We start from the raw sequence: 24433 nt of genomic DNA, 5'->3' as shown, positions 1-24433 counted from the left end.
TAATGATAACTGATCTAAAATACTTAAAAATTCCTTTCCACTCCCAAGATATGGGGCGGGATTCTCCCGTACCCGGCGGGACGGGGGGTCCCGGCGGGACGGAGTGGCGTGAACCACTCTGGCGACAGCCCGGCCCAAAGGTGCGGAATCCTCCGCAACTTCATGGGCTAGGCCAGTGTCTGAGTGGTTTGCACCCCGCCAGCCGGCGTGGAAGGCCTTTGGAGCCACGCCAGCTGGGGCCGAAGGGACTCCGCCGGCCGGCGCAAGTCCGTCAGCTGCTGCTGACGTCATCCCCGCGCATGCGCGGGGGGGGGAGTCACCTCTGCGTCGGCCATCGCGGAGGCTGACACGGTCGACGTGTAGGAAAAGAGTGCCCCCACGGCACAGCCCCACACGTGGATCGATGGGCCCCGATCGCGGGCCAGGCCACTGTGGGGGCACCCCCCCAGGGCCAGATCGCCCCGCGCCACTACCAGGACCCCGGAGCCCGCCCACGCCGCCAGGTCCTGCCGGTAAGGGACCCAGTCTGATTCACTCCGGGGGGACCGGCAGAAAACCAGCGGGACTTCGGCCCATCACGGGCCTGAGAATTCGGGCAGCCCCGGGGCCCATTGAGTCGCGCCGGTCCCCGCCATTCTCTGAGGCGGGCAGCGCGACTCACGCCTCGCTGACTTTTGGAGGGCCGGAGAATTCGGAGGATGGCGGGGGTGGGATTCACGCCGACCCCCGGCGATTCTCCGACTCGGCGGGGGGTCGGAGAATCCCGCCCATGGTAACAGGTGAGAAAGGCAGCTTACTGCTATTTCCAATTATTTTATAAAAAGAAAATTCCAATTAAGTGGAAATTTAGCATGACCAATCAACCTACCCTGCAAACTGCACACCGACAGTGTCTCTGGGCAGGGATCAAACCCGGGTCCTTGGCACCATGAGGCAGCAGTGCTAACCACAGCACCACTGTGCCACCCTGCTATTTCAATTTATTTTTATTTTTAAAATAAATTTAGAGTACCCAATTCATTTATTTTACCCAATTAAGGGGCAATTTAGCGTGGCCAACCCACCTTCCCTGCACATTTTGGGCTGTGGGGGTGAAACCCACGCAAACACGGAGAGGATGTGCAAACTCCACACGGACAGTGACCCAGAGTTGGGATCGAACCTGGACCTCGGCGCCGTGAGGCTGTGCCATTTCAATTTATACAAGTTTTGTGTACTGATTCAGAGTTTGAAGGGCTACCACTCTCAAAAAGACGATCCTGCTATTCAGTACCAGCTCCTTTCAACATAAAATAAACTCTGAAAATAAGATGACATTCACCTCCCAATCCTTGCCTTTCAAAGTGGTTCACCATGTCGGCCTGAGGCTTCCAGATAGGTGTCATCAGTCACGACCGCAGCTTATATCCCCTGTCGCCTGGGAGCCAACCCCTCACCTAGGGTTGTGCCTCGAATGAGTCAGGAACTGTCAGGTACACCAAGGTGAAAGCGCCGTGCATGCTGCCCGGGTATTGGGTGCGGATGTGCATGATGAGCAGTTGTCGGTCACACATCAGCTGCACGTTCGAGTAGAACCCCTTTCGGTTTGGGAAGAGCCCCTCACTCATGCGGTGGTGCTTGTAGAGGGCCATGCATCCCATTGATCACCCCCTGGACCTGGACCAGCCCAGCGATGGTGGTGAACCCCGTTGCCCGGGCAACCTGGCGGTTTCGGACCATACTTAGCTTGACATATTTCGCTGCCTGGGCATACAGGGCCTCGGTAATGGTGCACGTAGGTCTCTGAGCTCCCAGACAGGTCCCATCACAGCGCCTGGTAGGACCCCGTCACGTAGAGTTTAAAAAAAAATAAATTTAGGTTAGCCAATTATTTTTTCCAATTAAGGGGCAATTTAGCGTGGCCAATCCACCTGCTCTGCACATTTTTGGGTTGTGGGGGCGTAACCCACGCAGACACGGGGAGAATGTGCAAACTCCACACGGACAGTGACCCAGAGCTGGGATCGAACCTGGGACCTCAGCGCCGTGAGGCTGTTGTGCTAACCACTAGGCCACCGTGCTGTCCTCCGTCACGTAGCGTTCAGGGCAACTGTCACCTTGACGGTCACCGGGAGTAGGTGTCCTCCTCCGGGGTTCTAGATGTACAATGATATGGCAAAGATGTCACACGGCCCCCCCTGCTCAGCCAGCATCTTCGCTGACAGGTCCTCAAATGACAGATGCTGCCGGTACACACAAGACCTTCCTACCTCCTCCTTGGTCTGCTGGATGGCCAGCTTTCCATCCTCACCGGCTGCCTTCTGCTCTTCTGGGGCAGGCTCCGGTTCAGCAGGGTCCTCCCTCAGCAGCTCCTGCTCATACAGTCTCATGGCATCTGCCAGGACTGTGGTGGATAAGCAGATGCCAACTATTCCTGGTTGGATACCAAAATCCATTCTCTGTAGGGGGTGAAATGCAGACATGGCATGGCAGTTACCCCCATACAAAATCAGGTCCAACAGGCTACTTAGTGGCCCTGTCCTGCACTGCAGTCCCGCCCCACAGATGTCCCCTCCACCCCCCCTTCGTATCCCCACCCCCGGACACATTGCCCTCCGAATAGCAACCCTGGCCCCTTCCCTGTGCCCTCCCTGGGATCTACTGTGGCCGCCCCCCCCTTGAGGCTATGTTGTGCCTCATCAGTAGGGTGGAGCCTGGTTGTGGGGTCTGCGGGCTCCTCGGGGGGAGCGGCCGTGTTGGGGGGGCATCCATACGACTGGTGGCACTCTGCCCAACTACAAGCCATGGTGGGAAGTCAGTGGGATGCGCTGAAAGATGGTTGCCTTGCAGGCCGCAGCAATGCGTCCTGTGCCTGAGCCGGTCCTGGGTGTCACACTGGCCCCACGGAACATCTCCTGGTCATCCCCCTGTCTACGGCCCTGGCAGACGCCCCCTCGGTCATCAGCAGGACTGGCAGCCCCATTGGGAACAGGTCTTACCTCCTGTCTCTCTCTCTCTTAGCAGCCATGGTGCCTGTTTCCAAGTTTTAAATGCCACAAGTGAACCTCGCCATCGGTAATTACTCCTGGTGAAGGTGGAGCATCGCGGGAGAATGGGGGGGCGGACCCATTAAAGTTATGCCAATGGCGTTTTCTGTACAATTTGTGTGCCCAAGCTGGCATGCGTGTGTGATGCATTCATACCGCTGGCGAGGCACTGGAGCATGGAGCTGATTGGAGAATCGCTACGGCGATTGGAGCTGGCCTCGGTTTTCAGGTGACGTGCGATTCTCAGCCCAATTGTGCTTCGCGATTCCAGCTGGAGATTCCAGATGGAGAATCCCGCCCACAGCGTCTGAAAAAAGCTCGTGAGCTGTTGATAAAGGGAAGTGCAACTTGAAGGAGCAGAAAGAGTGGATGAAATGGTGATAACCATGATAATAGACTCAGAGAGAACTGTGTGGAGAAACAGCTTCATGCATGACAATCTCTGGGATCTGTAAATAATTACAAACAATGAGCAGTTTATATTTAAATATAAAAGTCTATATATTCATTGAGACATAAAGAACCTATTTTACAGCATGGTTAGCAATGGTGAGAGTTATTAAGAACTATCACATCAGTGTGAAACACAACATCAGCCGTGATATGAATTTTAAACAATGAACCAAGAACAGCATCGCAAGATTTAAAATGTGAAAACAGTTGATGCTGCCTTTAACTTTACAAACAGGCACAGGCGCCAAAGCTCCCAAAACGTAATGTCCAAAGAACCTGAAGAAGTATGAAAAAAAAAGAAATTGCTGCAGTGGTTTTTTTCAATTCAAAGTTTAAAACCTTCCAAAAACACGAAGCGGTTGATCGCCAGAGTTCCTGCCAAAATCACAAATAGGGTGATATTCAGAGAAAACAATAACACCTGTAGAGAAAAGAAAGAAAGCATGAGTTGCCCAGAAACTAAATGCTTCTACCTTGAAAGTTTGAAAAAGAAAGCCCACGATTGTCGAGGAGCCCTCCAAAACTCTCAACAAAGACATCCGACAGCTGCTGACAGCTGGAAATGGGAAATAAAGGGCGCGATTCTCCGCAAATGCGGCGAGTCGTAAAGGCTGCCATGAAACTGGCCGTGTTTCACGGCAGCCTCCGCGGGGGCGGGGCGGGTCGGGCTGGGCTAGCAGCGGGTCCCCGTGAAGCATGGCATCGCGGCCTTAGTGACAGTCGCTAAGTCCGCGCGCCAAGTGTCACGCTGGCTGACGCGCACGATGACGTCAGCCACGCATGCGCGGATTGGACGGCTCCAACCCGCGCATGCGCGGGGCCGTCATCTCCCTCGGCCGCCACGCGGATTGATCCTGCGGGGCGGCGGAGGGAGAAAGTGGGCGTCCGTTATGGACGCACTGCCCGCGATCGGTGCCCACCGATCGCGGGCCCATGCCCCCCTTGGCACGGCCGTGGTACTGCCGTGCCAATCTGGATGCCCAGAACGGGCATGTTGCGGCCGTTTTTATGACGGGCAAGCTGGGAACGTGGCCCATCGGCCTGGGGAGTATCGCTGTTCGCCGTAAAAAACGGCGAGCAGCGATTAGTGTCGTGTGGCGGCCGTGGGGGTGGGGGGGAGAATAGCGGGAGGGCGGGAAAAATGTCGGGGACGCCCTCCCGCTATTCTCCGACCCGTCGTGGGCAGCGGCGAATCGCGCCCAAAGACTTTCTGCACTGACAGTCTTAAATGGGCAACAACACGTCAAGTTGTAACTGCAAGAAAGCACAAACAACCATGGACAGAAAATGAGACGCGTTTTGGATAAGGAAATGGCTATATCAGACACGAGAATGCTCCAGCATGCCCCAATAAAACACCAAAGGCAACGAAAAACCCCAGAGGGAGGCCAACTCTCAATAAAGCTCGGAGGGCAATCAAAGATTCCAGAGAGACGACAATTCCCAATAAAGTGCCGAATGTAACAATAGACATCAAATGGAGGACAACAACAAGATCCCAGAGCGAGGAGTCAATAGTCAACGAAACCACAAGATGACTTGACTATGCCGGTGCAATGAAATGCTGGAGACAGTGAGTTCAATGCTGAAGAATGAAATGGCTGAAAAGCAGCCTACAGGCTCAAAAATAGAGGGTGGAATTCTGCCCAAAAATGATTAAGTGTCATCTTGGGTGGGAAAATCCATGTGAATCTTCCCACAGTTAGTCATTCCTTTGGAGCCATGGTGAAATGTTCCAAAAAAGTAATGTATGGGACACAATGGCCCCACCGGCAAGCCCAACTACACAGATCTCAAAATGACAGTGCAGCAGCCCCCCCCCCCCCCCCGCTTCACCAACATCACAGACATTTGGGCTTAAGTTACCCCCTCACTCCCCCCCCCCCCACTACCATCCTCACTGGCAACAATGCCCTCTTCCACCGCCCCCCCCCCCCCCCCCCCCCCCGAGGATCGCTGCTTTCAGGGCATCGGCACCCTCACAAAGGGTCTCCCTCGAGGTCCCATCACCTTCTCACTGGAAAATGCCGCCCCCCCCCCCCCTCTTCTGGCTGGCATCAGGCACCCCCACTCAATCGCTGGTACCAGTTCCCTTCATGTCACTCCAATCCCCCCTTCATGGACACACCCCTCCATGGGACCCCCATTGATGATACCGCCCCTTTCATGGCCCTACCCCTTTCAGGCCACCTCCGGTAGTGCCACAATGAAACCCTGATAGCACCCCCTTGCACTCTGGCAATGACCCCTGGCATCCCGGTTGTGCCAACCTTGCAGTATAAAGTTGGTGGTACCGGGGGAGCTGCTAGGAGCTGCCTCGAACCACAAGGGCTCCAATAGCCTCCATGCCTCCCGGCATGGTCATCCCATCTTGTCTCCAGAGATTGAGATCAGTAGTGATTCCTGCCGCCCTCATGCTGTGCCGGTGGCAGGGGAGAATACCGGGAGCCGGGAGAATCCAGTTTGAAACTGACCAAACATGTTTAAATGCTGAATCGCCCTCAGAGTTTCTTGAAAATGCTGACACAGTACCCAAACTGTAAAAGCAGATGGCAGTGTGGCGTTTGCAGATTGCTGTGAATGAAGGAAAGCTATCGGAAGTAACTTAAAGAAGCAAAACTCGCAAAAAAAAAATTAAGCTGTTTTACAGGGAAATTATTGCATCAGTGATCAACAAATAAATAAACAGTTGAAAGAATAGTTGATTACCCTTCAAGATCAAATGCAAAATGAATGAGCGACCATTCAGTTACATAGAATTTATGGTTTCATAGAATTTACAGTGCAGAAGGAGGCTATTCGGCCCATCGAGTCTGCACCGGCTCTTGGAAAGAGCACCCTTCCCAACCGCACACCTCCACCCTATCCCCATAACCCAGTTACTCCACCCAACACTAAGGGCAATTTTAGACACTGAGGGGCAATTTATCATGACCAATCCACCTAACCTGCACATCTTTGGACTGTGGGAGGAAACCAGAGCACCCGGAGGAAACCCACGCACACACGGGGAGAACGTGCAGACTCCGCACAGACAGTGACCCAAGGCAGGAATCGAACCTGGGACCCTAGCGCTGTGAAGCAACTGTGCTAATCACTATGCTACCGTGCTGCCCCTGCTTACATGAAGACATGACGACGGTCTTGAACAGCAGAATGGAAGCACAGCAGCAGAAACCCGAGGAGACTATTGAATTACAGGAAAGCTCAGGCTGAAGCAAGCAAGCTTTGTAACAAAAAGGAAGACCTTTACGTGCAACAAAATCCCTGAGGCCAAAGTTTGTTTCACTGTAAAATTACGAAGAGAAGCAAAATGAAGTTAAGGTCACCTTGAACAGACTGACAAACCAGTTGGCAGAGAGGCCTCAGCAATGTTTGGGCAGCACGGTGGCACAGTGGGTTAGCGCTGCTGCCTCATGGCACCGAGGTCCCAGGTTCGATCCTGGCTCTGGGTCACTGTCCGTGTGGAGTTTGCACATTCTCCCCGTGTTTGCGGAGGTTTTGCCCCCATAACCCAAAGATGTGCAGTATGGGTGAATTGGCCATGTTAAATTGGCCCTTAATTGGGGAAAAAAAATTAATTGGGTACTCTAAATTTTTTTTTAAAATTAAAAAAAAAAGCAATGTTCAAAACATCAATGTGTTTTCCTGCAGGCATCACTGAGAATCTGGCGTAGGGATCAGGCCTTCATTTACATCCATTAATGGGTGAGCAGCAGTGGAAGATCCTGCTGTAAATTCCCGCCAGCATGAAACCGCCATATTCTCGCCATATTCTCCCAGTACGACTGCCACCAAATACTCTGGTGGGGTTTTGGGAGCTTCTCCATCATGGCAACAATGGCAGACAAGTCTGAAAACCTGAAGTCCCATTTGGCCACGAGAAACAATGTCATAACTGTCAAGCGGACTTGTCAAAAGTAACTATCAAAGGGAGCTGTCAAGCTATTGTGAAATTTAAAAGACCTGCCCTTGAAATGTTTGAAAAGGATGTCTGGATTGCTTGCTATTACAGGGGTAATAGTTGACATGGAGGGTATGGGGGTAATGGGGGTGGATACATGAGCATGAGATAGCACGGATTGGCAAGGGGCTCAGATATGGGGAGTGTATGGGGACTAGTGAAAGGTAAGAGCTGGAGGGATATTTTTTGTTTTCCTATTTATACCAATCTTTCACCAGCCTTCTGGTCAACCCACCCCCGATCCCATTGGGCTTTGCATTTGTTCTGGTAGGCACGACTTCCAATCCAGTCCACCACCCCGCCCCACCCAGAGCGAAAATCCCAATTTATGGGCCTCTTTTTCCCAGGCAAGGTTCGCACAGCCGGGGAATGACTCGAGTGAAAAACCAGGCCTGAAAACAGGAGGAGAGGTGAGCTTTGAATTATGCCATGGGTTGACTATTGAGAGCTCTATTACTTTGGTGATCATATAGTGCGTAGGCAAGGAGTTAACCAAACTTATCTCCAAGCAGAAAAAATAGCAAAATTTGATCAGCTGAATGAGAAATCTCACTTCAAAGTCTGAGAGAAAACTAATTCACCTTTTGGCCCCCTGAGAATCATCAGACATCTTTGAAATCTGTTTCGTCTTCTCAGTAGCTTCAAACCATGATACTGACTAATATAGAGGATAAATAAGTGAAATCTTCCACTTAACAACAGCAACAAGTTGCATTTATGTGACATGTTACACATTGAAAAATATTACAAGATATTTTCAAGAGTTACAAGTGAATTTTTTTTTTCCTTATAAATTTAGAGTGACCAATTATTATTTTTTCCAATTAAGGGGCAATTTAGTGTGGCCAATCCACCTAACCTGCACATCTTTGGGTTGCGGGGGCAAAACCCACACAGACATGGGGAAGATGTGCAAACTCCACACGGACAGTGACCCAGGGCTGGGATTCGAACCTGGGCCCTCAGCGTCGTAGGCAGTAATGCTAACCACTGTGCCACATGCCACCCCGTTATAAGTGAAATTTTGTGTGCCAAGTCATAAAGTGAATCTTATTAAATGCTGCAGCAGGCTCAGGGGGCTGAATAGCCTCCTCCTGCTCCTACTTCACGGGTTGTTTTAAAAGAAATGTTTTTATTGGGTTTCACAATTTTATGTTACACATTTCAGTTCGTAGGTGAAATTATAAGTGTCAAAACCATGCATAATATCAAACAAAAGCAACCAAGGAAAAATTTAACTTACAAAAGAGAGATAGATCAAAGAACAGGAAAAACAAAACACAAACAAATAAGGATCACTATAAATATTTACATTTATATTTATATCTACATGCTTTCGTCCCCCCCCCCCCCCCCCCCCCCCCCCCCCCGCCCCTCTCTGTGGCTGCAAGCCCTATTTGGTTGATCTGCCTCAGTTGCAGAGCCCAGTTTTTACCCGCGTATTGCTGCTCCCCCTTTCCGCTTGTCCTTGGGTCTGTCCCTTGTGGCTATGTCCTTTGTGTACCGCGGTGTTTTCTATGGCTTTTGTCCCTTCTCTTCCCCTTTCCCTTTCCTTTGAGGCCTGTCGCTCGTCTGTGCCCCCACCCATCCCCCCTCCCTCTCCACCTTACTGTTTTCTGGCTACGATCAGCCCTTGGAATAAATTGGAAAATGGCTTCCACATCCTGTGGAAGATCTCCTCCGACCCACTGTGGCAGGTGTGAACCTGTGGCTGTTATTGATTGGGGTCATAGTCGGCATTTCAGTTAGGCGAACTTCGGACACCACATTCGGAGTGTGCTACTACCACTGGGCTTCTTCTGTGTTTGGTCGGGGGGGAATGGGAGTGCAGTCATGTCTAGGGCTCAGAGGGGCGTCCCAATGTAGGAACTCTCCTCCATCCTCACCCCTTCTGCTCCCGGTTCCTTCACCCATCCACTCACTCTTACTGTTAAGGCCGCCCCGTGGTAGAACTGTAGGTTTAGGAGGACTGGGCCTTCCATGCATCTTTTCCTTTGTAGGTCCCTTTTTGGATCCTCGGGTCCCCTGCCCGCCCCCTCACACAAATGCCATCATTAATTTGTCAACTGTGTTGAAGAAGGCCTTGGGGATGTTGATCGGGAGAGATCTGAAAAGGAAGAGGAGCCTGGGCAACACATTCATTTTGATTGTCTGCACTGTCCCGGCCAGGGAGATAGGGAGTGAACACCACCTCTGTGTGTCCATTATGACTTCCTCCATCAGACCCGTCAGGTTCCATTTGTGGATCTGTGTCCAGTCGTGGGCTATTTGGAACCCCAGGTAGCGGAATTCATTTTGGGCTTGTTCGAATGGTAGTCCCTCCAGCTCTGTCTCTCTCCCTTGCAGGTTCAGTGGGAAGACCTCACTCTTGCTCAAGTTGAATTTGTATCCCAAAAAGACCAAACTCCTTTAAGAGTTTTATGACCCTTTCCATGCTGGCATGGGGGGGGTCCGAGATGTAGAGGAGCAGGTCATCCACATAGAATGAGATTCTATACTCTCTGTCCCCCCTCCAGTAACCTCTGCAGCCTTTCGCCATTCTGAGGGCGATCACTAGTGGCTTGATTGCTAGGCAAACAGCAGCAGGGACAGCGGGCATCCCTGCCTTGTGCCTCTGTGCAGCTATAAGTACTTAGAGTTGGTGGTATTTGTCCATGTGCTGCATGGAAGCACTGTACCGTAGTTTCACTGTAGGCGGTGAATCCTGCTCCAAACTCCAACCGCTCCAATGCCTCTCTGAGGTTCTTCCATTTGACTCTATCGAAGGCCTGTTCTGCGTCCAGGGAGATGATCACTTCTGGTGTTCTCTCCCCGGATTGGGCCATTATCACATTCAGCTGGTGCCTGATGTTTGATGTGACCTATCTGCCCTTGACAAAGCCCGTCTGGTCTTCCATGACTACCTCTGATATGCAACTCTCCAGCTGCCTAGCCAGGGCTTTTGCCAGGACTTACGCATCTACATTGAGCAGCAAGATGGATCTGTCTGTCAGACCCGCACTCAGTCAGGTCTGTGACATTATCATAAATGTAAGGGTTAATGAAATGTCTAAATCAACCACTAGAGGAGGCTAGATGTACAAGTATATAAGACATTGATGCTAAGCCTTATGGGTGAGAGGTTGAGGAGAAAACGAGAGAACAGACTGTAGGAAAGATAGTGTGAGTAAGAGCATGGTGTAGAGATTAGTAGCAGATGAGTGTAGATTTTATGTTATTATCAACTGTGTATTATCTATGAGTAAGTGTTGAATCGAAATTAGTAGTGTTAATAAATTTATAGCCCTGTTCAATTTAAAGCTCTTTGTGGTCTTTGTGAACACTACGCCAACCATCCTAAAATTAACAACCCCAAGAGCACCACAAGGTCATTTTTGGGTATCAGTTATATTGAGGCTTGTGCCAGTGTTGGTGGCATGGTGCCCTTTACTAGCGAGTCTGCGACCATCTCCCGAAGGAGAGGGGCCAGTGCTGGCGCAAATGTTTTGTTGAAGTCCACTGGCGCGGTTAGTACACAAACGTGTGCGGCGGTGCGGTAAAGTAATATTCCCTGCCTGGGAGGTAACCCAGAGATTGGCTGAGTACAGCATTCCGAACTTCACATCGTTCTTATAATGAACTGCCTTGGTTCTATGGAATTTTGCCCAGTGCTTGGCTAGATCTGCCCTAACGTCCCGATACACCCAGATCGAGTGACCATCCCAGTTGCCGGACCCTGTCTGTCTTGCCCAGTTCAAGATCCTTTCTCGATCCTGGTACTGGTGTAGCTTCATGACAATGGCTCTCTGTTGTCTCCGGCTTGGGATTTGGTCAGAGTGACCTGTGGACTTTGTCTACTTCTTTTTTTTAAAATCTTTTTATTGGCATTTTCCACATTTATCAACAGTTCTGTACATTTTTTGCCATGTTAATTTGTTGTATTATACAGAAATGTTTATCCTGTCCTTCCCTTAAATTACTTTATACAGTATACATTTTGCCGCCCACTGGCTTGGCCTGTCGTCCCTTCTGCACCCCTCCCTGCCTCCCCTCCCCGCCTTGTGTCCTCCCCCTTTCCCTCCGCGACTCCCTTTTCTTCCTGCCACCTCATCGACATCGGATGTGATTGCATGTGATCGGGGAGGGTGGGGGTGGGGGGGGGGGGGGGGGATTTGCCCCCCCCCCCCCCCCCCCAGATTATTCTCTTTTTGTGACTTTTCAGCCGTTCCTCTTTTTCCTCCTCCCTCCCCCTGGGTTGCACATTCCTTTGATTCCACCTCTGGGCTGGATTCTCCGTCCCGCCGCACCACATTTCTGTTTCACCCCACCGGCGGGATTCTCTGTTTCGCCATCAGTCAATGGAGTTTCACATTGTGGGGGTTGGGAAACCCCCGGGCTTCTGGCAAAACGGAGCATCCGGCCGGCACAGAATCCAGCCCCACATTTTTGTTTTCCCCTTGTCCTTCCTCTTTTTCTTCCTATCTCTCCCGTTTTCCTATCTTATTCTTCGTTGCTGGCCTCGAACGGGTTTTGGAACGGGCCAAAGAACTGCTCCTATGACTATCTACTTCTGACGGTTTGGGGAAAGCTTTCTCTTTCCACCAGGTTACCCAGCATTTGGGCCACATATTCCATATGGTTCCTGCACTCGGTTCCCTTCAGTAGACCCATTATGTGGAGGGTCAGGTGTTGTGACCGATTTTCCTGATCCTCAATCTTCCTCTTTAATGTTCCGTACGCTGCTACCACTTTGCCATTTCTGTCTCTAATGCAGCGATTCAGTCGCTCTGGTCCATCGAGGCCTTCTCTAGCTCCCTGATCGCTGCATCCTGAGTCTCCAGCCACCTTTTCTGGTGCCACCTGCAAGGTAATCAGCACCTCTGCTTCTTTGACCTGCACTAATCTCCGCTGTAACGGCCCCCTTGAGCTCCTGGAGTTCCTGGCGGCCTGGTGGCCCACCTTGGTCAGGTGTGGCTGGGGCCTCGTCAGTCTGCGTGCTCGCCATCTCCTTGTTTAATCTTTCCAGGCTTTTACTGCCTTCGCCATTTTTCAGCCCCTGGAGTTGCTGCCACTTGACATGTCTTGTCCTGATGGTGTTGGAGGAGTGTGAGGGGATGTTTTCTCCCGGTTTTAGCAGGCAATTTTGGGATTAAAGTGCCTGTTCCAAGTTTTCAGGAGGAGAGTCATCTTTTGTATCTCTGCTCAGCACATCCCCGTCACCAGAAATCTTTCATGTGTTCTTATGTTTGTTTAAAGGAAACACACCAATGCTGTTTCCATTTTGTTTCACTGAAAATCAACGTTCTGTTCATGATGTGATGTGAAGTTGAATACATTATAAACCTTTATAATAAATGTTCATTTATACTGCAGGCAGGTCCCAAAACTGGTAAGTCACTTGTGGCCTGTGAGGATCAATGTTCTTTGTGTGCATAAGTGATTGAATTAAGTTGGGGAATGACACAGAAGACAATTTGTCTGTCAGAGTTGAGGGAAAAGGAATAAAGTGTTGGATGTCGAGACTTTCCTGGTCAAGTGGTTTATAAGTAAATAGGCTGGGTTGCGTTGGGAAATACAACGGATTCTGTTGTTTTCAGCTGTTCAATTTCAAAGGGAAAGAACAGGCTTTTACAGCTTATAAAGGTTTCATAAGTAAATGAGGGATGCTTTTTGAATGTTGTTTGACCCAAATGGGGGAGGGGGGACAGACAAAAACATGAAAGTGTTATATATTTTACAAAAGCTAAATTCAAAGGCGTGTTGAGAATAATGTAACCTGAGATTAAAGCGAGAGAGGTATCTTAGAGTTACTCTGGAGATCTTCGGGGTTGTCTGCATGAGGTAGACTTGCTGCTAACAGCTCTGAGCTGCGAGAAGAGATGCTGTTTGCAGCAGCCATCCAGTCAAGCCAGGAAAGTTTTTATTTTCAAACATCAGTCTTGTTTCTGAAGGTTATTGGATTTCCACATCAGAGTGCAAGGGGAATTTGAGGAGTTGTGTGCTATACCTTATTAAAGATTTGCCTTGGGTAGGATTACCAGATTTTTTATAATTAAACATCTGTACGATTGTTGCCTGGACCGTGTTTACTTCTGGGTCTGACCAAATGGGGAGTCTTTTCAGGGAAATGTTTTGTTAGACTAATTTTAGCTGTGTAGCTGTAATCTTGTGTGTTCAAGATTTTTTCTTCTTGTTATGAATTAAATTTCTAAAATCCAAAAAGAATCGTTAGACTTATTGCTGCTGAGATCAGTATGTTTCCTTCTCATTTTCAGAAATCAAAAATAAAGGATATGGCTCGTAAGGCAAGTTTCCTCTGGGATTTAGTTTGCTCAGCAATCAACATCTTCTGTGGGTCACAACAGTATTATGCAAATGCATTTACATTAATGAATTTATATCTATTGCATATGTTTTTTAAAAATGTCTGTATAACTAGTTTGGTTTTATATTTATATAATGTCATTTGAACCCTTTAGTTTTGTTAATGATCTTGTGTACCAAATATCAGGAAACCAAGCTAGATTTAAGTGACCACTATTTGTATTGTTTAATATTATAAATAAGGTATAGAGTTAAATGGTTTAATTTAGTATATTTGTGTGAGAAAGGGTACAACTCTAATAAAATTCATGTTAAGCAAAGGTGTTTGCATGTATGGGGATTTTTGGTTGTAGTTCAGGTTCTGTTTCTATTGTGCTTGGAGAGTTTACAGCATGAAAAGTAAACATGAGAAAGAATGGGATGTTGTTCAGCAACCAGGGGCCTCTTTCAGGGAAAATACCTTTTTGAGTTTAGTTTTAACTGGAAGCCAGAGTACAAGGAGCTTAGCAGTGCTATAGGGCACATCTCTCACAGCTTTGTGAGAAGAAAAGCCACACAATGGAGTAAGGAGCAAGTGCCAGCACTGCGAGGTTAGGGAAATGAGAGAAATGAAGAGAGGTTTCCAGGAAGTCTGAAGTTAAAGGAACGGAGGAAACTGGAACTAGAACAGGATACTGTTCACTGAAGCCACAAACAGAGCTGAGAGGGAGTTGGCTAGTGAAAAGCCAAAGAGATATCTGATGTAATTTTAAGGTTTGTGAGATATTACTATGACCATTGAAGCAATAGTTTCAATAATTGTGAAACAATCGATGGCTCTCAGAATTTGTGTAAAAGCATTCAAGACAAAGAAATGCTGAAAGGAGAGTTGGAAAACCTGGAGGTGGGCGGATCCTTGCCAATACATTGGAGAGAAAAAGGTGTTTGAAAGGATAGTGGAAAACCTGAAAGTGGCTCCTTGATGAAAACATCTGATGGAAAGCATTGGTTGAAAGAAGATGTCAAAGCAGGCTTTTTGAGAGTGGAATTTGGAAACACTTGTAAGAAAATCATCTGGGGAATTGGAGGAAAAACCCATGGAATATTGATAGGCATCTGTCACCTAGTTTTAGAGGGGGCATTGCCCTTGAAATCTGTGTACATTTGTGAGGATAAAGTGGAGTGAAGGAATATTGTATTCAACTCAAAGTTTTTATGTTTAACAATATTTAGTTAAAAGCTAATTGACCTCCCTGTGACCCTGTTCCTTCCTGTTTACTAAAAAAAAGAAAAGGTTAGGCAGCGAGATTCTCTGTTCCTCAGCCAAAGTGTTGACGCCGGGGCAGGATTCGTGGACTTCCATGACAGCAAAACCGGCGCTGCACCTAGACCGATTCAGCGGCTGTGGAGGGGCTAGCACCAGCTCCACAAGGAACACAATCAATTCCAATGAGAAATGGTCTGGGATTCACCAGGTCCATGATTGACACTCGAGAGGCTGACAGGCTGCAGCTGCATATACACATTACCCTCCCCACACACACTCATCCCAGCCAACAAGATGGCACTGGTTGCACTGGAGCACGCCGATCGGCCTTCCTGAAAGTGAACCCTCGGAAGGCGACGGGCCCGGACGGGATCCCTGGTTGTGCACTCAGAGCCTGTGCGGACCAGCTGGCAGAGGTGTTCGCAGACATCTTTAACCTGTCCCTACTCCACTCCGAAGTCTCCACCTGCTTCAAGAAGACCACCATTATACCGGTGCCAAAGAAGAACCAGGCAACATGCCTCAATGACTACCACCCGGTGGCCCTGACTTCAGTCATAATGAAGTGCTTCGAGAGGTTGATCATGAAGCGCATCACCTCCATACTCCCAGAACGCCTTGATCCACTGCAATTCGCATACCGTCGCAAACGGTTCACAGCAGACGGCATTTCCCTGGTCCTACATTCATCCCCAGAGCATCTCGACAACAAGGACTCCTACATCAGACTCCTATTTATTGACTACAGCTCCGCCTTCAACACCATAATCCCAGCCAAGCTCATATCAAAGCTCCAAAACCTACGACTTGGCCCCCCCACTCTGAAACTGGATCCTTGATTTTCTGACCAACAGATCACAATCAGTAAGAATGAACAACAACACCTCCTCCACAATAGTCCTCAATACCGGGGCCCCGCAAGGCTGCGTACTTAGCCCCCTAGTCTACTCCCTGTACACACACGACTGCGTGGCAAAATTTGGTTCCAACTCCATCTACAAGTTTGCTGACGATACGACCATAGTGGGCCGGATCTCGAATAACGACGAGTCAGAATACAGGAGGGAGATAGAGAACCTAGTGGAGATGGTTAGCAGTTTCAAATTCCGAGGGGTGCACATCTCCAAAAATCTGTCCTGGTCCACCCACGTTGACGCTACCACCAAGAAAGCACAACAGCGCCTATACCTCCTCAGGAAACTAAGGAAATTCAGCATGTGCACATTAACCCTTACCAACTTTTACAGATGCACCACAGAAAGCATCCTATCTGGCTGCATCATAGCCTGGTATGGCAACTGCTCGGCTCAGGACCACAAGAAACTTCAGAGAGTCGTGAACACCGCCCAGTCCATCACACGAACCTGCCTCCCATCCATTGACTCCATCTATATCTCCCGCTGCCTGGGGAAAGTGGGCAGCATAATCAAAGACCCCCTCCCACCCAGCTTACTCACTCTTCCAATTTCTTCCATTGGGCAGGAGATACAAAGTCTGAGAACACGTACGAACAGACTCAAAAACAGCTTCTTCCCCACTGTCACCAGACTCCTAAATGACCCTTTATGGACTGACCTCATTAACTCTACACCCTGTATGCTTCATCCGATGCCGGCTGGTTTAGCTCACTCAGCTAAATCGCTGGCTTTTAAAGCAGACCAAGCAGGCCAGCAGCACGGTTCGATTCCCGTACCAGCCTCCCCGGACAGGCGCCAGAATGTGGTGACTAGGGGCTTTTCACAGTAACTTCATTGAAGCCTACTCGTGACAATAAGCGATTTTCATTTCATTTTTCACATTGTCTACCTGGTGTTGCCCTAATATATATTTTCTTTTCTTCCCATGTACTTAATGATCTGTTGAGCTGCGCGCAGAAAAATACATTTCACTGTACCCCGGTACACGTGACAATAAACAAATCCAATCCAATCCAATCCATCCCGCTGATGGGTCAACTGGGGCCAGAGGGCATCTTGGGGGGTGCCCTGGGGGGGGGACACCCATACGACCTGTGGCCTTACGTTCACTGTGGGCTGTCAGCGGCGTGCGCAGATGCATGGCTGCCTTGCAGGCTCCGGCAATGATGCTCTGTGCCCGTCCACCCCGACCCCGCAGCCCACCTCCTGGCCACCCCCTGTTACTTCTCCTGGCCCTGGCAGAATCACCCCGGCCAGTGGCACGATTATTAGCAAACTTTCTGTAACCCCCTCTTCTCCTTCAACAGCCACAGCGCCTGCTATACGATTTTTAAAAGCACAAGTGAACCTCACTGTCAGAAATTCGCCCCAGTGGAGGTGGAGCATCGCGGAGGCTCTGGAGAATACCGGGTCAGGCCCGCTAATGATATGTCAACGTCGTTTACTGTAGGTGTTGATGTGTTGGGTAAGCTGGGTCTACGAGGACTGCGTTTGCTGCAGTAGTAAGCGAGAGAGGCTTCCAACACTTGAAGAAATGCAACTCTATTTTATTGAACACTTAACTATAATACATGCTTTAACTGTGGGTTGACACTCTGCTGATTTGACTGGAGACCTGAGGCTAACCTGACCAGGCTGTCTTACTACCACATGGTGTATGTTCATGTTGCTGCTCACGAGCTCTGACTGTCTCAGAGGCTGGATCCCGAGGGAGCGGGAAAACCGGTGCCCTCTGGCTTTATAGTGGTCGTGTCCTGTCTGGCTGCTGTGTTCTGTGTGTTCACTGGTCATCCTGTGTATCAATCACTGCCTGCCTGCACTCCATCATATACCTGGGTGTATATTATGATATCTCCCCCCCTTTTTTTTCTTTTAAAAATGTGTTCAGGTCAATAAATAGTGAGTATGTGTACAGGAGCCTGACTATATACAGAATCTACTAACGTATTTACACGGGAAGGTGTCTAGTGCAGATAGAGGGCAGATAACACATGAGAAAAAAAACGCTATGTACAGATATGTAAACGATGAAATAACAAGGTAATGCAACATTCAGCCTATAAATTCAGTCTCTGTGGCGGGTGACGAATTCTGGTTGACCGCCTCAAGGGTGGGTCAGGGGCTGCCTGTACTTGATTGGGCAGAACTGCCTCCAGTGTAGAGGTCGGTAGAATAACTGGCAGATCGGTGGCCTCGTGGAAGGGCGCGTCCTGAGGAACCAGCGTGCGAGGCGGGGCCACTTGCTTGACCACCACAGCTGTGGCGGACCAGCCACTGTCAGGTAGCTGAACACAAACTCGGTCAGCAGGGACCAGGTCGGGGAGATCTGTAGATCTGTGGCATGGGCATCGTACGTCGACTTGCATTGGGCCCGATGTGCAAGTCGGGCTGCGTCCTCTGTAGGACCGGGAAGTTGTCAAGGTCCGGAATGTGGATAGCCGGCACCGTCGTTCGCAGTGTGCGGTTCATAAGGAGCTGTGCTGGGGACAGGCCAGTGGACAAAGAAGACGCCCTGTAGGCTAACAGCGCCAGGTTGAAATCAGAACCCGAGTCAGCAGCTTTGCACAACAGTCTTTTAACGATGTGGACCCCTTTTTCAGCCTTCCCATTCGACTGTGGGTAGTGGGGGCTTGATGTGACGTGCCGAAAATTGTACAGCCGGGCAAAATCTGTCCACTCCTGGCTGAGGAAGCAGGGGCCGTTGTCACTCATGACCGTGAGTGAGATCCCATGCCGGGCAAAAGTCTCCTTGCATGCCTTGATTACTGTTGCTGAGGTGAGGTCAGTCAGTTTGACCACCTCAGGGTAGTTGGAAAATTAGTCCACTAGGAGGACATAGTCTCGGCCCTTGGCATGGAACAGGTCAACACCAACTTTGGACCATGGGGAGGTCACTATTTCATGCGGCTGTAGAGTCTCTTTAGGCTGAGCCGGCTGGAACCTTTGACATGTTGGGCAATTGAGGACCGTGTTGGCGATATCTTGGCGGATGCCTGGCTAATATACTGCCTCTCAGGCTCGACGACGACACTTTTCGATCCCCAGGTGACCCTTGTGGATTTGGCCGAGGACCAACTCTCGCATGCTCTGTGGGATTACAATTCTGTCGAGCTTCATTAAGATGCCGTCTACCACCGTTAGATCGTCCTTGACATTATAAAACTGGGGGCACTGCCCCTTTTGCCAACCGTCCGTGAGGTGTTGCATGACCTGCTGGAGTAGAGGATCCCTGACCGTCTCCTGACGAATTTGCACGACCCTCTCATCAAAGGCCGGAAAGTTGGAGGCACAGAATTGCACCTGCACGTCTATTTGACAGATAGGGTCAGTCTGCTCTCACGTGTGGTGATGGATCTGGAGAGTGCATCGGCCACCATGAGCTCTTTGCCCTGGGTGTACACCAGGTCGAAATCGTAGCGGTGGAGTTTGAGGAGGATACGTTGTAGCCATGGCGTCATGTCATTGAGGTCTTTTTGGATGATGTGAACCAATGGCCTGTGGTCCGTCTCAACCGTGAATTTGGGGAGGCCATACACATAATCATGGAACTTGTCGATCCCTGTGAGGAGGCCCAGGCATTCTTTTTCAATCTGAGCATATCGTTGCTTAGTGAGCGTCATGGCTTTAGAAGCATATGCGACTGGGGCCCAGGAGGAGCAGTCGTCCTGCTGGAGGAGCACTGCCCCAATGCCAGCCTGGCCCGCGTCAGTGGATATTTGCGTCTCCTTGGTGGGGTCGAAAAACGCCAGCACCGGGGCCTTGGTGAGTTTCGCCCTGAGCTCATGCCACTCTTGCTCATGAGCGGGGAGCCACTGGAAGTCCGTAGTTTTTTTAACGAGATGGCAGAGAGCTGGGGTGTGTGATGCCAGGTTGGGGATAAACTTCCCAAGGAAGTTGACCATCCCTAGGAAGCGGAGAACCGCCTTCTTGCCCTCCGGGGTCTTCATGGCGTTGATCGCCGAAACTTTGTCTGCATCTGGCTGCACGCTGAACTGCGCAATATGGTCGCCGAGGAATTTGATTTCTGCTTGACCGAACGAGCATTTGGCTCTGTCGGAGGCCGTGCTCGTGGATCCTGTGGAACACCCGCTTGAGGCGATCGATGTGCTCCTGAGGAATTGTGGACCAGATAATTATATCATCGACGTACACTCGCACCCCCTCGATTCCCTCCATCATTTGTTCCATTATGTGGTGGAACACCTCTGAGGTGGAGATGATGCCAAAGGGCATTCGGTTGTAATATTCGCGACCGAACGGGGTGTTGAATGTGCACAGCTTTCGACTGGACGCCTCCAGCGGTATTTGGCAAAACCCCTTGGAGGCATCCAGCTTCATGAAGAATTTGGCATGAGCCATCTGGCTGTTTAACTCTTCACATTTAGGTATAGGGTAGTGATCCCTCATGATGTTACGGTTCAAATCTTTGGGGTCGATACAGATTCGAAGTTCCTCTGACGGCTTTTTGACACAAACCATGGAGCTAACCCAGTCCGTGGTTCCGTGACCTTAGAAATGAAGCCCTGGTCCTGGAGGTCTTGCAGCTGCTGCTTGAGGCGGTCCTTAAGGGGTGCCGGCACCCGACACGGTGTGTGAATCACAGGGGTGGCATTTGGCTTCAACAGGTTTTTGTATCGGTAAGGGAGTGTGCCCATACCTTCGAACACGCTATGATATTGCGCTATGAAGTCATCGAGTTGAGCCTGGAAATTAACATCTGGCGAGGTTGTTGCCTCTGCGGACGACATGGTGTGAACCCGCTGCACAAGGTTCAGGAGTTTGCAGGCCTGAGCACCGAGCAGGGAAGCTGTGTTGGTTCCTACAATTTCAAAACGCAGGGTTGCTTTTGAAGAACGATGGGACACCGCAAGCTGGCAGGAGCCACTGGCAGCAATGGCATTGTAGTCGAGGAGCTGGCAGGCCGGTGGAAGAATGCTTGGCTTGACGCGGATGGTGTCAAGGTCAGACTTTGAAATGAGGTTTGCTGAAGTGCTGGTGTCCAGCTTGAAGCGTATGCAAGCCTTGTTAACCATAAGGGTGGCACACCACTCGTCGTCCGGATCAATGCTCATAATTGGGAGTTGTTTCACCATCGTTGAGAAAGGCAGCGTATGCTTGGTGATGATGCCCACCCGGAATGGGGATTTGAGGCCCTCAGTGTCGGGATCTGGTAGACTGTCGGGGTCGGGGTCTGTGATGGGTTGCTGTACTGGCCGGATGCTCCTGCGCTGGGGCTGGGATCGCTGTGTCTTGGGCAGTGGAGCAGATCTGCAAAGGGCTGCGTAGTGGTAAACTTGCCACACTGGAGACAGCGTCGAGATTTTGCGGGACATTGCCGCTTTAAATGGGCGGAGCCACAGTTGGAACACGTCATGGCGCCGACGTCAGGACGTTCCGTGCGCCACCACGCATGCGCAGTGCGGTCAACGGCATACGCACTTGCGCGGTCTGGTCATCGGTCTCGCCGTCCCCTCGGTCGCGGCGCACATGCGCTGGAGCCCGGGAAAAGCGCGCAAAATGGCCACCCTCACCCAGACTCAGGCCCTGCATTTGTTTGATGGCCTGCACCCGTTCCGCATCGTGGGGGTTTAGCCGTGCCATTTCTGCCGCCTTGAATAGGGAGTACCGGTTGTCAGCGTGCTCGTGGAGGACGCAGGTCTCGATGGCGATGGTGAGGGTGAGCTGCTTAACTTTTAGGAGCTGCGGGCGAAGGGGATCAGAGTGGACCCCGAAAACGATCTGATCCCGAATCATGTGATCAGTAGTCGAGTCATAGTTGCATGACTGCGCGAGGTTGCGGAGATGGGTTAAAAAGGACTGAAAAGGTTTATCCTTACCCTGAAGCCTCTGCTGGAACACGTACCGTTCAAAGCTCTCATTGACCTCGGTGTTACAGTGGCTGTCGAACTTCAGCAGGACTGTTTTAAACTTCGTCTTGTCCTCGCCTTTAGCAAAGGTGAGGGAGTTGAAGATGTGGATAGCGTGGTCCCCGCTGTAGAGAGGAAGAGTGCGATCTTCCTGGCGTCCGATGCGGCCTCGAGGTCGGTGGCTTCAAGATATAGCTGGAACTTCTGCTTGAAAATCTTCCAGCTAGCACCGAGGTTGCCAGCGATGTGGAGCTGCGGGGGAGGGCGGACGCTGTCCATGTTACCGGATGGCTGATCGCTGGTCAAAGACAGATTATCTCGAGGGAGGTCCGTCAAACTCAAGCATAACTCACTGGTACCATGATGTGTTGAGTCAGCTGGGTCAACGAGGACTCCGTTTGCTGCAGTAGTGAGACAGACAGGCTTCCAACACTTGAAGAAATGCAACTCGATTTTATTGAACACTTAACTATAATACATGCTTTAACTGTGGGTTGACACTATGCTGACTTGACTGGAGACCTGAGGCTAACCTGACCAGACTATCATACTACCACATGGTGTTTGTTCTAGTTGCTGCTCACGAGCTCTGACTGCCTCAGAGGCTGAATCCCAAGAGAGCGGGGAAACTAGTGCCCTCTGGCTTTATAGTGGTTGTGTCCTGCCTGGTGATTGGCTGCTGTGTTCTGTGTGTTCATTGGTCATCCTGTGTGCCAATCACTGCCTGTCTGCACACCATCATATACCTGTGTGTATATTATGACAAGTGTGTTCTGGAATGCATTGACGCCACTGACGAGGCACCGGAGAATTGCAACTTGGCATGAAACCAGCATCCGCCACGATTCCGGCGTTGGCTGACGGAGAATCCTGCCCAGGATATTTTGAGCCAGGGTTCCATTCTGAGATCTTCGCGTCCTGCCAAAACATCAACTGGGATCGTAACATGGGATTTATCACATTGGTCAGATTTAGCTGGGTTTCTATTTTATAAAGGTTTGCTTTATAATTACTCAGTCTGCTTCAGAAAAAAAGAATAAAGCAAAAAATAGTGATGGGGAGACAAAGAATAGCTACTGTTGTTATCAGTACACTGACCCATAGATAACTATAGTTACATTTTACACTTCATCTTTTACATCACTTCGGATTGTAAAGAAAGATCACTGCACCATTTCCATTCACAGTCTGCCAGTGTGCTACAGCATTCAGGTCAGGAGCAGATGTCTCTTTTATCTTTCAAGGATTAGTTTGCAGAAACTTAACCTGAGGGCTTGTCCAGAATATATGTAAGAATATGAAAGCACTTTTTTAAAGAAACTGGTTCACGTCAAACCTAGAGTCAACAAGGAGTGTCAGCTTCTCAAGTGTTCGTAGATAACAGTCCTGGATCTGAAAGCAAATAAAATAAGATGTGAAAGATGAATGGGCAATATTCCAAAAACACCTTCAGTGAAATGTGTTTTTGTTGTAAAACCTGCTGTAAGGGAAATCACATTCAGCAAGTCTTTAATAAACACTCAATTGCAGCTTAGCATGTTATCTGATTGCATATTTACCACACTTATTTAAAAGGTGAATTTTACAAGGGGGTAGGGGATGGGTGACAGGCACACCTCCAACTGAAAGGTCCCTCAGCATTGCGCCGACCAGAAACCCAGCTGCCCCACAGCCCTAATACATTGGGTGGAGGGGCATCCTTAATTGGAATATAGTGGGGCTTATCTGGCAGACCCCCATGAGATGTGGGCGGGGTTGAAGATAAGGAGTGGAAGGTTGGTGGGGGCTGGATTTGAAAGGTCTGCAGGAGGGATAAAAAGCAGGGCAATCATAGGGGTGGGGGGTGGAAGAGGGTTGAGAGTGGGGAGAGAGAACGGGCTTCATCATTGAAGAAGGTACCTCTCCTTTCTTCCCGATAGCAGCCCACATAGTTAAAGTGCCAGTCTGCTCCCCTGGCCTCCGCCTTCCCCAGCCCAAGTTGAGAAGGTTGTCTGACACATTGCCCACCCACTGTAATATAGAAGACAAGTTGTGGGTGTGTAGGAAGGCAGCACCCATTTTATATTATAAGCACTCTGCCCTCAAATGTATCGATGGGGAATGTAATTTCACCCCAAAATCTCAGTTGTATCACTCTCGGGTCTCAATTATAAAAATCCGATTAAGTTTACTGCCATTCTCCAGGGCGTTAAATGTAATTTTCACCTCTCGAAAAATGCACAACTCATAAGGAAGGAATAACAATGAATCAGTTATAATTGTCAGAATTATCTTTGTGGTTGACTCCAAATACATTTATTGGTTATGCTGCATCCTTGCCTGAATTCAGAGGCGATTTTATATTATCATTAAAATTATTGAAAAATGTCCAAATGATGCTATTTTAAAAAATGTACAGCATTCCCAAAATCAGATAAGTAATACCTGCGCTCTTCAAATAAAACATGTTGGATTTTTTCAAAAAGCCAATTAAAGCTGTTGCTAATGATTAACTCCATTAGTTGTCTTTTTCTGAAAAGTGTTCCCCTCCCACATCTGAATTCACTGTGCTCAGTCCTATAAAAAGGGTTTGTTTGCCTCCTGCTCTGATGGAAGGTCTACATTAACCTGTCTTTTTTTCTATGCAGATACTGACAGATTTGCATTTTTAGCGTTTT

This window comes from Scyliorhinus canicula, chromosome 1, assembly GCF_902713615.1.
Source record: "Scyliorhinus canicula chromosome 1, sScyCan1.1, whole genome shotgun sequence".
Taxonomy (NCBI): domain Eukaryota; kingdom Metazoa; phylum Chordata; class Chondrichthyes; order Carcharhiniformes; family Scyliorhinidae; genus Scyliorhinus; species Scyliorhinus canicula.
This window is presented reverse-complemented; position numbering follows the sequence as displayed.